General features: G+C 39.8%; 1 non-coding gene across 1 annotated transcript; it reads right to left on the bottom strand.

Annotated features, from left to right (window-relative positions):
• Nucleotides 1–11,764: 11,764 nt before the first annotated feature.
• Nucleotides 11,765–11,871, bottom strand: LOC129495338 (U6 spliceosomal RNA). Its single transcript, XR_008661497.1, has one exon. It is a non-coding gene; the product is annotated as a U6 spliceosomal RNA (small nuclear RNA).
• Nucleotides 11,872–13,512: the final 1,641 nt, after the last annotated feature.

The following is a 13,512-nucleotide window of genomic DNA, read 5'->3' as shown; positions in this document are numbered from 1 at the left end:
TGTTCACCATGGCCATATCTTTCTTCGTTTTTGTTCCTGTTCAAAGTATACTTTTAGGTTGGAGTTGAGCATTGTGCTAGTTTTCTGGTTTTGTGTCATAAGTTACTAGAAACATAATGGTTTAAAATTTTTGTTGCCCAGAAGTCTCGACATGATTTAACTAGATCCTTTGCTCAGGGTCTCCCGAGTCTGCAGTCGACATGTTTGATGGGTTGTGTTCCTTTCTGGAGCTCAGAGTCCACTTTCAGGTTCACATGCTTATTGTCAGAGTTTAGTTTCTTATGTTTGTATGACTCAGGTCTATTTTCTTGCTAGTTGTTGAGAGCAGCTCCCAGAGACACATTTCATTGCCTCTGGCCCTCTAACAACATGGAAGCCTACTTTTTCAAGCCTCATAGAAGCATCTCTCCTTTCAGAAAGGGCTAAATTACTCGTTTTAAGAAATTGCATCTGATTAAGTCAGGCTCACCTAGGGTAATCTCCCTTTTGATTAATTCATAGTCATCTGATTTGGGACTTTAATTACATCTGCAAAGTCCCCTAACCTTTGCCAGGTAATATATCCTATTCACAGGAGTGACATGTGGTCATAATCATGATCCATGAGTGTGTCCTGCCCATATTAAAGGGGAGGGGCTCTTTCAGATTTAGGGACGGTGGGCAGGGATTTTGGAGACCAGCTTAGAATTCTGCTATCACAGGGTGTAGATTGAGGAAGACTTCCCATGAGAGGTGATGCCTGAGCTGTGAGTTACTTGAGGATATATTATTCATGCTTCTTTTATTTAAATCTCTAATGCATAACACAGTGTCTAGTACATCAAGTTGTAAGTTTTTGTTATAGAGTTAAATATACATACAAAAAACTCCACCATGAATAGCTCTTAGAGATTTGATACGGCATTTTGAGCTGTAGGAACTATCTCAGGGTCAGGTTCAGGAGAAAGCAAGCAAGAGATTATGAAGCCTCTGTGACAGTTTGCTCTACATCATTGCCAGTGGGTTCAGAGGCTGTCACTTCCAGATCTGGTTACTACTGCCCGCAGAATCACTTTCTAAAGCATCCTGGATATAATCAGCGATCTTTTGATAGAAGACCATAGGATTTCTACTGCTTACCCAGGTGACTGTTGCATGGTCACTGGTTTACTTGGCTCTCAGATGCCTCTGTATCCGTTCATGTCCTGATATATCATGGATTATTACCCCAAGAATCAAGTGATACTGTTTTTATCATTTCTAGAATCCTTGAAGGAGAATTGGGATTGCAGTTACTGTTCTTTAAGCTTAAAATGAGCTTCAATCAAGAGGAGGAATGAAAATTGCTTAAGTCAGACCCCACAGCTAAAGGTAAAAAATGCCTAGATTCTTTGAAAACTTTAGTTTGAAAGCATTTCTAGTGTTCAGCTCAGCTGAAGGAAGGGTGCTTTGTTACAGAATACAATGACAGCTCTGGAAAATAGCAGCCTCTATGGCTTGCTGACACTGGGAACATAGATGTAGGAGGACGAATAGTTTTATGAAAAGCTACCTTATTTGGAAAAAGTCTTACTTTAAGTAAAATAAAAAAAGGGCCCTGAGCTTTGTAAGTTTGGAAAGGCATAGAAATAGATATTACTCGGCAGACCTACGCAGTGTGTGCACGTGGGGGCCAAGATAAGAAAACATTACACTGTTTTTTTCCTATACAGGATTGAAGATATCTCATTCTGATAAATGTTTAGTTTAACTGTTGATCCACTTTTTATTTTTTTCTGTATTTTACTCCAAATTATCCCTTTTTGTTCTTTTCCAGTGACTTGTATAGAAATAATATTATAAATATAGCACTTTATTAAAAATAGTGATGAAAAAACACACACACACACCTACTACTACTATCACCACCACTATCATCAATATTTGGGAAACCCCAAATGCAGCATCTTTGTTCTGTGTACACATGCGCAGGCACGCACCATGGACTGCAGAAGTTCTAAGCCCTCTTAGGAATTTCTGCTCTGCCTTAGCAGTTATCTGTTTTCCCAACCTCAGTCCTCTAGGTTCTTTTGCATGCTGCCTTATTCTACATGAAACCTCATATCCTTAATCCAGTTTCATCCCCAAACTCATGCAAGTGCCAGAGAGTTTTACTGGACTTTGAGGGATGGTTTTGGTTGATCATGTTGTATGGCATAGCTTTCTGTCCTCACCCCTTACCCTGTCTTCCCGCTCTCTGCCTTTTCCTGCCGTTGCCTACCTCCTGAACTGCCTCAGAAGTTCCACATTCCTCCTTCTGTCATAAAACTTTTCTTCCTCCTCTAAATCTCCATGCCAGCTAACCCTTAGTTTAAGTAGGGAGAGGTGGGGGCCTCTTCCTAACCAACCACTTAACAAAGATTTTTTTGTTTTGTTTTGTTTTTTAAAGATTCATTTATTTATTTGAGAGAGAGAGACAGAGACAGAAACAGAGGGCATGTGTGTGCATGTGAGTTGGGGGAAGGGCAGAGAGAGAGAGACGGAGAGAGAATCTCCAGCAGAGTCCCCTTGAGTGCTGAGCCCCACATAACAAGAGGCTCTATCCCCTGACCCTGAGATCATGACTTGAGCCAAAACATCATGGCAAAAATACCTCAAAATAGAGTTAAATATTTATTAAATATTTATTTATTTATCTGATTGTTGAATCAGATAAATCAACTGAACCACCCAGGTGCCCCAAAGTTTTTTTTTTTAAATCTTTTTTCCTTAACATTCATTGTAGTGTTAGCTGTTAAGATTAAGAGATTTTCTCCATACTGATATGTAGAATAATATATATTATATGAATATATATATATGTATCTGTATTCTGAACATATGAAGAAAATCCCAAATAGAAAAACAGAAAATACTTTTTCTCTGTCACACACACACATACACGCCAACACCAAAATGTTAACAGTGGTCATCTCTGAGTAGTGGGATTATGGGTGATTTTTTTTTTTGTCCTCTTTCTTTACTGAGTGCTATTTTAACATTTAAGCATGTATTACTTTGCAGTATAAAAAGAAATAAAAATATATATCTAAAATGTAACAAAGAGTTCAGTGAGATGGCCACAAAGCCTGCCTGCTGTCACAGAGAGTGTGCTGCCCTCATAAGCAGGGGAGGTGAGAGACCTAGTTCTGGTGTAGTTCACTGTGGCCTTGGGAGACCATTTCTCCTCTTTGCCTTTGTGAGGACAGAAAACTGACCATTGATTTGACAAGTGGAGGTCCTTAGTGATCTTGAAAGAACGATTTCAATGCTGTGGTGGGGGAAATTCTGATTCTAAGTGGTTTGTATATATTGTCTACAAGAAAATAGTTGACTTATAGTCTCCTAGGAACAATAAGTCCCTTCAAAACCTTGAGAATGTGAAACACCTTTATCTTTATTTTTCTGGATATGAAAATCATATAATGTGGTCCGCTGGAGAGGTGAGTAGGGCAAAGTGGCCTCATTGTGGGTTTTGGTATGCATTGGAATTTCTCTTCAGGGAAAGGCACATTATAACTTTACTATAGCTGATATTCAGTCTTTATTTTTGTCCCTGATGGAGGTTATGGTATTGGTAAGTTGCTAGAATGAAGCGGAACAACTTATGTACATGCAGGCATCTTGGATTCCTAAATTTCAGTTTTCCCTCCCTATGGAACAGTTTTTTTTTAAAATGCCCTTGGGGTTAGATTCATGACCTTAGCCTCCTTGGTAGCACCAGCCAACTGGTCTGATTGATCACTAAGTCATCCACAGTATCATATATAATTTCTATTTTGAGGTATTTTTGCTATGATTATATTTGTTAGGCAGTTTCCCTGCAACTTAAGGGAAAACAGGCTTTTCTGCATCAGGTAAAAATCACTTATTGGGCCATTGTTTCTTGACTCTGATACAAAGGCAGAAGCTGACCATATGACATGGTGTCAACTATGCAGCTAGGTCCTTGATCAACCAATATGACACATAACAAGTTGAACAGGAACGCCCACAGAGGGCTGGAGAAGATGCCATTGGGAATCAACAAACATTTTGTATATTTCCAATTTTTGACTTTCTCATTTCCCCCTCCATCTCAAAATTTAGGCCTAAAGAGAAATCATCTCATTAGGTGGGGTCTAAAAAAAGGATATTAAATATATTCCAGCTTTTGACCTGCATGGGGATGATAGAGTCCCAAAGTGAGTGAATAACATCATTCTCTGATGCAAAAGGCAAAACAGTGCTGCAAAAATTATGTAGGGAAAACCAGCAGGTGGCGCTGCCGTTCCACGTGTCTCTCTTCTGAGGCCCACAACCGTGCATAAGAGAAGGAAGTAGCATTTCAGAAGGCGGGGAAGTGCTTTAATGATGCATGAGCAAGGGTCTGCTAAAAAGAGTAGCCCCTTATTGTGTCAGTCAGAAGTAAGCTCCTCTTGGAAGGGGCTTAGCTCATTTGACCTTGGAAACTGAAGGCTTAGCTCCACCAAAAAGAACGGAAATCAGAGGGAGATTTGCAAAGAGCACAGCTTTCAATTCCCCCATGGAGAAGTAAGGTTAGTGGTCTGGAGACAGCAAGCAAAAAACAGCACAACTAAAGACATTAGCCTTGGAGAGCCCTGAGGTTAATGTGGATAATAAGAGCTGCAAAACCCTACTACATGCTAATTTGGTTTGTTAACTTATTACATCCTTGAGAGAATATTTTTTTCCTCCACATTGGATGAAGAATTCCCTTGAGCAACAGAGGTTTTTGTATCAGGAGATTAAGTAGCATAGAAAATTACAGCCCGGAATTTGTGCTGTTTGAGTTAAGGTGGTGTCAGCATCCCTATTTTAAACCATGCTTTTCATGGGTGTGAATTTGCCTGGGACATCCTGATTCTGTCCAAGCAGAACATGTGTGGCATGGCAGGCTCATGTAGAAGGGCAGAATCAGTACGGGGGAGATGGATTATAGGGCAAAAAATACAACAGAAGTGAGTTAAAAATTCATTGCAGAGATATGTAATGAGTTAGAAAAAAATGTTGCAAGAAGATTTGTAGGGCAAAGACTTAGTGCTCATGTGTGACAACAGAATTGACAAAACATACACTTATTAGCTTTTAATGATTACTTGGGCCAGTGGTCTGTGAACTGAGATAGATCTTCTTGAGACTGAGATAGATCTCCTTGAGACTATGTCCCTAAAATGTGTCTGGGTCATAAATACATATTTTCAAAATTGGTTAGCCCATGGCAAGGAGTGTTACAGGGAAGGCCTGCTGGCTGGGTTATATGATAACATAACAATCATAAGGGAGGGAAGGTAATAAACACCTGCAGAGGTTTCATTATGGTTCAGACTCTATTTTCTATATTAGCTTACTCCCACAACAACTTCTACAATAGTCCCTGTATGATAAGGTTTATTATTCCCATTTTAGAGATGAGAAAAAAACTGAGGCGTATGAAGTGAAGCAGCTTTCCTCGGGTATTCAATTGAGAACCTGGGACTTAAACTCAGGATTATCTGGTCTGAGGTCCATGATCCTTCTACAGTAATACCTCACGTATCTACTCCTTAGAAGATATTTCATTCCCTTTCCACTGATAATTGACAAGGCTGCCCAGTCTCAGTTTCCTCATCTATAGAATAAGGATAATATTATCAGCTTCTCAGAGTTGGTGTGGAAACCACTCAACACAGGGCCTAACATACAGAAAGCACTCCACATCTGCTCCTCACCATTATTACTATTACTATTTTTTTTAAAGGTTTATTTATTTTTTTTTAGAGAGAGAGCACATGCACATGAAGGGAGAGGGGTGGAGGGAGAGAGAGAGACTCTCAAGCAGACGGTGCTGATCACAGAGCCTGACATGGGGCTCCATCCCATGACCCCGAGATCATGACGTGAGCCAAAACCAAGAGTCTGTGCTACCAATTAGCCACCCAGGAGCCCCTGCTCCCTACAATCATTACCACTATATTTGAGATGACATGGAGAACAAAGCTATGGTAAACAGTGTACTTTGTCACTAGACCTTTCAGCATTTAAGGGAATTATGCCACAGAAGTGTTAGTTTCCTCAATTTTCTCAGATTCATGAGGTGCAAGAGTAGAGTACATACATTGATTTTTACAGCCAATAAGTAGACAAAGACCAAGAAAGGAAAACAGGCATGGAAAATTGCATGTCGATACTCAGAGAAACAAGGTTATTGTGGTAATTGAGTGGAACCAAAGGAAGTCACATGTGTGAATTTCGGCTGCTCTCAGGGTATCAGTACTGTTCTTGTCTTCATGGTCTTTGAATGGACTAGGAGGGATCGTGTAGATATACCGTCATCTCAAATCAGTGTAGTGTCCATTTTAAATGGACCATGATATGCAGGCAATGAAGTGGTTTCACAGAAATAGAAAGGCTACCAAGAGTTTGACATTAGTCTTGTTATATAACTGTGGTTCAGTCTTTTACAAGGTCCACTGCCATTGCCTCTCCTGGCTGTGATGATTTGGGAAGTGCTTCTGTGGAAGTCATCAAGATGCTTTGGGGACAGAGAATTTCTGGCTAGCAGGATTAGGCTGGCAGTCTAGAAGGAAGAAGTTTTTGATAGGGAAAGGAGGGGAAGTAGAAGAACATGACCAGGAGAGAGAATGGACACACAGGGTAAGAAATACAGAAGAATAAGGAGAGGGATGTGCTCTCAAGAGTGGAAGTGGAGAGTGAAAACTGGATAAGACCCTACCCAGGCCTTATGTTTTCAGCTAGTTGCAATTGAGAATTTTTTGTATGATGGTTTCAAATTCACATGCACTGTGTGCATGCACACAAACCTAGCCCATGATCTTTAGGAAGAGAAAGCTCAGAGAAGGGGACTGCCTCTATGTACCTGGTGGTGTGCAAAGGTTAAACTAATCTTACGATGATGCATATTCTTTTTTCCTGCCTTACGCATAAGGAAATGGACTCTCAGCCTTAGTAAGAAGCAAAGCAAAGGTTTAAGCCTACCCCTAAACTTCTGTTCTTTCTAATGACGTTGATGATAAGATAATGTGAGTTTTCCTGTGTTGCAAGATGTTGATAAGAGCACCTTTCTTGGTTATGAGGATGAAAATGAGCAAAATTTCAGATATGTAAAGCTGCACGCAGGGAATTGTGCATAGTAAATGCTCAAGAAATGTGAGTTTATCTTCTCGGCCTCACTAAGCAATCAGAATGCGTGTAGCCAAATCCCTCCCAGTCAGTTACCAAGCTGGGCTTGATTCAAATCCTCATACTTTGGGGGAGAAAGTTTTTTATAGGAGAAACACTTTAATTTTATGAAATAGCCTCCAAGAGACCCCGGGGAGGTTGCTGAGAATCAAGTTTTGTTTCATTATAAATAAAAACAATAGAAGCTGCTGGACAAGGCAGGGTAATCAATTACAGGTGACTGTCAGGAGTTGGATTTACTGGGAAGCAATCTAGAAGCACGGCAATATTGAAACACAGTGTGAATTGTGTGTTCTGTAATGGCTCCGGCCCTCTGGATACAGGCAGATGTGTAGGATGTGGGCTTCCTGTAAACTACATTATTCCACCTCCTGAGGGATTTCAATTCATCTCCACCAGCTCATCTACATACCACGCAGGTTGCCACTGGTAGAAAGTGTGTCTTCAGAGCGGACGGTGGTAAGATTCAGAATAAGGTATCAACTCCTGTTTAATGCAAAGCAAACACAGACGCTAAGTAGGGAACTGCAAATTAACACCATGTGGGTTAATAAGGCTGATGTCGACAGAGTTTAAAATTGCTTCCACAATTAGAGAACCCAAGGAAATCTATATGTTTGGGTCTCGGTGAGGATACACCAAATAGTGATGAAGATTCTCTGGCTTTCTAAAAATAAAAAAAAGAGAGAACTTTACTTCACACGTCTTAAAGGGAAGGGAGTGGCATGAGATTACCTGAACCAGGTGGATACTTCCTCCAGCATCTCTGGCAGCAGCCTGTTTGCAGAGTAGCCAGGTAACACGATGGCTTTCTCAGCACATTCAGAGAAGCTTTAGCACATTCCTTGGCATGGAGGAAGACAGTCTTCTTTTACCCCTGGGCTCAATGCTTTCCAGATAATAGATAGCCATTTTTCTGTGGTGATGAACCGAAGAAAAATCAAGTCAAGGCCCATGAATGGCAGAGTGCGTATCAGGATGTGCTTCACTGCTCTGCCTCCAGGGAGGGTGCACACAGGTTCTCAATTTTGGACTCAGGCTTAGTGGCACCCTCTCTTCTCTGCTGACTAGTGACTCTTGCTGGGTAGCCATGACTATATCCGAGTATCCTGCCAGTGAGACACCACAGACTTGGCGGAGGCTGGCCCTGACCCCTCTCTCCTAACAGTCTCTCTTAACAAAGAGTTTATTTAAAATGACTTACTTAACTTTTGAAATTAAACACCAGATATCAAATTAGCACCTTCACAAGGAAGTGGGCACTCACCCTCCCTCTCCCCCACCAGACACATCTACAGTGCCAACCTGGCATATCCTTTCTTTACCCCTGAGGTTGGAGAGGTGGGCCGCCCTGGAGTCCTCCTCCCCAGGCCTCACCTGAGTACACCATCCACTGTGCTTGAACATCTGCACTCCTCAGTATCTTCACCCTTTGTGACCTGTCCTCAGAGGCGACTCACATTTCTGGAAGCTTTTTGATACCAGCTGTTCAATCTCTTTTTTTAAAGAAGAGGAAGAACTGCACTTCCTTTCCTCTGTGTGATTCTGTGTGATGCGTCTTTATCTTTCTTTGTCTTTTCTATCTTATCCCTTCCCTCCTCCTACCCGCCCCATGTCATGTTTGGAGCTCTTAGGCTGGAGTCTACCAATGAACTTCAAAGGACATATGAACCCTTAGGAATTGCATGTAAATTTGTGTGTGTGCACTTACAGATGTTATGCATACGTGTTTTTGAGAAAAGAGTCTATGGTTTTAATCAGATTCTCAAAGAAGTCTTGTTTCCCCACCCAAAAAGTTAGGTTGCATGGCTCTGAAATTCCCTTGGGTGAGCATATCTTTTCTGGTATGTTTTGGGTCTTATCTTCATTGTGTGTTACATATTCCATTTGATTGTTAGATTTCTATAATATGGTGGAATAAAAATGGCCTACTGCTGCCTATTTACTGCTTTTGGACTCCAAAAATGTAGGAAAGGTTTTGTGGAGAGTAAGTATGTTTTTATTATTTTCCTAAAGTTGAAATTACATATTGATAACCCATGGGCCACCTCTAACCTGTGAAGTTTTTTTTTTCTAAATGCTTATTATTTTAATTGAGGCCAACAGTGATAATTTAGTGAACTTTTACATTAAAATTGAGATTGGTGACTTTTCTTAAGCATTTGAAAGACTTCACAATGGTAGATCAATATTCCTGTGTGAAGATAGGCCAGTGCTGAGTTTGTTCCCCAGCTAGCCAGTTTCCAACTCTTCTTAGTCTCTCCCTGATGCCAGGATCACCTGAGTTGTATCTATTATTGCATTTGCTTATATATATTTTTTTTCTTTTTTATTTCTTAAGGTAAAGAAATATTCCTCTGTACCTATAGACATTCATTCTCATGCCTCTTCCTGCAGGCATTTAAGTTTAGGATCACTGTTGTAAAGCCTAATGATCAGAATATGAGAAGCAAGGGGAACAGAGTGAGTTACTGTGGTTACAGCTGGATGTTCAGCCCAGATGCCTCTTTCCAGGTTGGTCTCCAGCCCCACGTAGCTTCCCTGCATGTTGGTTGCTAACAGCTCAGAGATCCCCTTCCTGTCTTCCACAGTGCTGGCTAAGTTACTGCCCTGTTAGACCCATGCCTCTCCCAACACACACCCAGAAGCCCACAACCAATGACTGATTAACCCAGGCTGCAAAGGTGAGAAGAGCTTTGCTGAGCAGTTTTTATTGCAGAGTTCCCCTGGGATGGGACTAAAAGAAGGCTCCGGCTGAGGCCTGGCTTCCTCAGCTGCTCTCTCTGCCCCACCCTGCATCACTACCCTGCCACCCTTCTCCCTGATTCCTGAGGGCACTCTCCATCAATACCTTGTATGAGAATTCTTGCCTGAGGCTTCTTTGGGAAACCCAGCCTGGTGAGGCACTGAGAAGAGGAGCTCCTGGGGACAACTGAGATCCTCTGGTTAACCAGCTCAAGCTTTCTGATGGGACAAGGCGGAAGCAGAATTGAAACAGAATATTCTAAAATCCTTGAACCTCTTTTTTACTGGAATAATTGTGATCCCAGAGATGGTAAATAAATTTTGCCTGCATCCCAATACTATTAGTATTCCCTATCTAGAAAGCTATGTTGGAAGTGACTCTGAAGTGACCTGAGGCAAATGATGATAAGGTCTGTTGGTGAGGATGTGAAAGGGGGTGGCACACACACCCTTCCTATCCTGCTTCTTTTTGCAAGGCTCAACTTGGATGCCATTCTTTCTGGAAGCCTCCCCTGAACCCTGAGTTAAAATTAGATATTTCTCTGAGCATTTGTATCAATCTGTAATTATCTATATTGTCACATTTCCCAAATTGCATTCTTAATATTTATTGAGATATAACTGACATACATATTTAACTTGTACCATCTGATAGGTTTTTATTTATTTTATTTTTTTTCTGATAGGTTTTTATATATGAACAACCTGTAAAACCATCACCACAATTGTGATAATCAACATTTATATCCCTTCCAAAAGTTTTTTATGCCCCTTTATGATCCCTCCAGAGAGAGTCCCTTCCTGCCCCTCATCCATTCCGGGATGCCCCCAAACAACCACTGATCTGTTTTCTGTCACCATAGACTAGTTTGAATTTTAATTAATTAATTTGTTAATTAATTAGGAGAGGGAGAATGGGGGAGGAGCAGAGGGAGAGAGAGAGAATCTCAAACAGATTCTGCACTGAGTGTGGAGTTCAACATGGGCTTGATCCTACAACCCTGAGATGATGACATGTGCTAAAATCAGGAGTCAAACACTCAGCCAACTGAGTCACACAGGTGCCCCAGACTAGTTTGACTTTTAGACAATTTATTTATATAAATAGAATCATTCACTACATATTCATTTTTTTAAAGATTTTATTTATTCAAGAGATAGAGAGAGTGAGAGAGAGAGGCAGAGACACAGGCAGAGGGAGAAGCAGACTCCATGCTGGGAGCCTGATGTGGGATTTGATCCCGGGACTCCAGGATCATGCTCTGAGCCGAAGGCAGGTGCTAAACCACTGAGCCACCCAGGGATACCTCACTACGTATTCTTATTTTTGGTTTGGTTTCTTTCACTCAGCATTATTATTTTGATATTCATCAATATTGTATATATTAGTAGTTTATTACTTTTTATTGCTTAGTAGTGTTCCATTGGATGGACACGTAGGATTTGTTTACCCACTTACCTGTTAATGAACATTTATATTGTTTCTAGTTTTTGGTTATTACAAGTAAAGCTGCTGGGAACATTCATGTACATGTTGAGAGAATGAAAAGGCAAGCCATAGATGAGAAAATAATTGCAAAGCATATATCTGAAAAAGGACTTTTATCCAGAATGTATAAAGAACTCTAGAAACAAAAATAGGAAGACTACCCAAGAAATGGGGAAGAGATTTGAAAAGACGTGTCACAAAAGGAAAGATTACAAATAAGCCTGTGTTAAGATGCTCAGAATCACTAGTTATTGGAGAAAACTTAAATCAAAACAAGATATCACTATACAGCTATTAGAAAACAGTTTGGAAGTTTTTTTTTCATTGTTCAAAATGTGAATATACATATCTAAAAATATGGAACATTTCATGAATTTGTGTGTCATCCTTGTGCAGGGGCCATACTAATCTTCTCTGTATCATTCCAATTTTAGTATATGTGCTGCTGAAGCAAGCACTGGTTTGGAAGTTTTTTAAAAAGTTAAGCATACATCTTCCATATGATTCAGTTTTCTTTAAGAGGTAATTTCTCAAACTGAATTTTGATTTCTGATTATCTGGATATTTCACTAGAGTGAGGTGTAAACACCTTAAGGTTAGGAACACTTCTTAAAATTTTATTTTATCTTATCTTTTTATTTCATGTGTATATTCCTAGAATCAAGTAGCATGACAGTTGTGGAGTAAGTTAAATCCTATGACTGAAAGTTAGGTAGTGGAAAATGTTCCTGAATTTGAGTGTCATTGGAGGAGGATTATCATTTTCAAAAACAAAGGTGAGAACATAGAACTGCACCGTTCAGGCTTTGCTATGATTTCCTTTGCATTTCTAGCAAGAGATTTTCTAAGGTCCCATCCGGAATGCCTACTACCCACTGCCTATTCATACACTTCCCAAATTATAGTGAACACCTGTAGGCTCTTTAACCTCCCCAGTGGCACTTATCTACCTAGTTTCATAGCTTTTACATGTAAAAGCCTGTGAGCTTTTTAAGGGTAGAATTCAGTTCTGATTTATTTTTGTTTCTCCCCATGGCTTCCATTTAACAATTTGTACATATATTTGCTCAACTAAATACGGTGATTGCATGAATTAAACACAGCTTGACATCACAGGCAGGTATTTTACTGTCAGGAAATATGGGAGCTCTAAAAGAAGTAGACAATTATACTGTCTATGTGCAATTTGTCAGAGTATTGGCACTATCTCTAAGACTGGACTCTGAAAATTTTTAATCCAATCTAAAAGGTATTTTCCCTAGTATAAGTATTATTTATGCACATTATAGAACACATAGAAAATATGTTAAATGCAGTGTTAGTGGAAAAGTAAATGTGTGCAGCACCTCTCTAGAGGACAATTTGGAAATCTACGAAAATTTTAAATTTATCTCCTTTTTTATCTAGAATCTTGATATCTACAAAATCATCCTACAGAAAATGATTTTAAAAAAGCCTACCAGTCTTTCTCCTATGCACTGCTTAGTTGTGATTATATAAGGAACATGATTTTGTACTTATTTTTTTCGATTTAGTAACAGATTATTATCAAACAATCATTTCCTTACGTTGTTTCAAAGTCTTTTGCCTATTTTTTAAACATCAGTGTTTTATTAGTGTCAAGTGTACAATGTAGTCATTAAACATTTCCATACATTGCCTGGTGCTCATCCAATAAGTGCACTCCTTAATCCCCATTTCCTATTTCACCCTTTCCCCCACCCATGTTCCCTCTGTTAACCATCAGTCCTCTATAGTTAAGAATATGTTTCTTGGTTTGCCCCCCTCTGTTCCTTTTTTTCGCCTTTGCATCTTTGTTTTGTTTCCTAAATTCCATTTGTGGATGAAATCCTATGGTATTTGTCTTTTTCTGATTGAGTTATTTTACTTACCATTTTACCCTCTACCTTCAAAAACGTTACTGCAACTGGCAAGATTTCATTCTTTTTTATGGCTGAATAATAATATTCCATTGCACATAAATACCACCTCTTCTTTATCCATTCATCAATCTGTGGACACTTGGGCTGCTTCTGTAATTTGGTTGTTGTAAATAATGCTGCTATAAACATAGGGGTGCCTGTAGCCCTTTGATTTGG

This window comes from Nyctereutes procyonoides, unplaced genomic scaffold (assembly GCF_905146905.1).
Source record: "Nyctereutes procyonoides isolate TBG_1078 unplaced genomic scaffold, NYPRO_anot_genome, whole genome shotgun sequence".
Classification (NCBI taxonomy): Eukaryota; Metazoa; Chordata; class Mammalia; order Carnivora; family Canidae; genus Nyctereutes; species Nyctereutes procyonoides.
Note: the sequence above shows the minus strand (reverse complement) of the source record. Positions and strands in the feature narration are given on the sequence as shown.